The 387-nt window shown below is 66.9% G+C and overlaps 1 protein-coding gene across 1 annotated transcript in view; it reads right to left on the bottom strand.

Annotated features, from left to right (window-relative positions):
• Positions 1 to 387, bottom strand: part of CFAP99 (cilia and flagella associated protein 99) — a 35,256-nt gene that overhangs the window by 7,040 nt on the left and 27,829 nt on the right. The gene's annotated exons all lie outside the window — the stretch shown is intronic.

The following is a 387-nucleotide window of genomic DNA, read 5'->3' as shown; positions in this document are numbered from 1 at the left end:
GGTGCAGGGCCTCCGGGGGGTGTGGACGGTGGTTCCCAGGCAGGAGGGCTTGGCCTTGGGCTTGAGGTCCATCTCCCAGCGATCCCTGGGGCTGGGCTCACGACCTTTCTGGGCTGCTCCAAGTCCGTCTGCTCCCTCCCAGTCCTGTTGCTTTGTTGACACCCCCAGGAGGACATAGGCCACAGGGAGAGGTGGTAAAAGGGCCACCATGGGAACTCAGCCATTACGCCCCCTGGGCATGTTGCCATGCTGGGTGCCCGCACCCCACCTGCCCCAACTGCTCGGGGCCACTTCTGTCCTCTCCAGCTGCTGCCCAGGCGGGCCCGGGGTGGGGGCTGGGACCACGCCCACTCGGCACCCACACTCCTCCACCCTGCTCCCTTCCTT

This window comes from Pteropus vampyrus, unplaced genomic scaffold (assembly GCF_000151845.1).
Source record: "Pteropus vampyrus isolate Shadow unplaced genomic scaffold, Pvam_2.0 Scaffold253, whole genome shotgun sequence".
NCBI lineage: Eukaryota > Metazoa > Chordata > Mammalia > Chiroptera > Pteropodidae > Pteropus > Pteropus vampyrus.
Note: the sequence above shows the minus strand (reverse complement) of the source record. Positions and strands in the feature narration are given on the sequence as shown.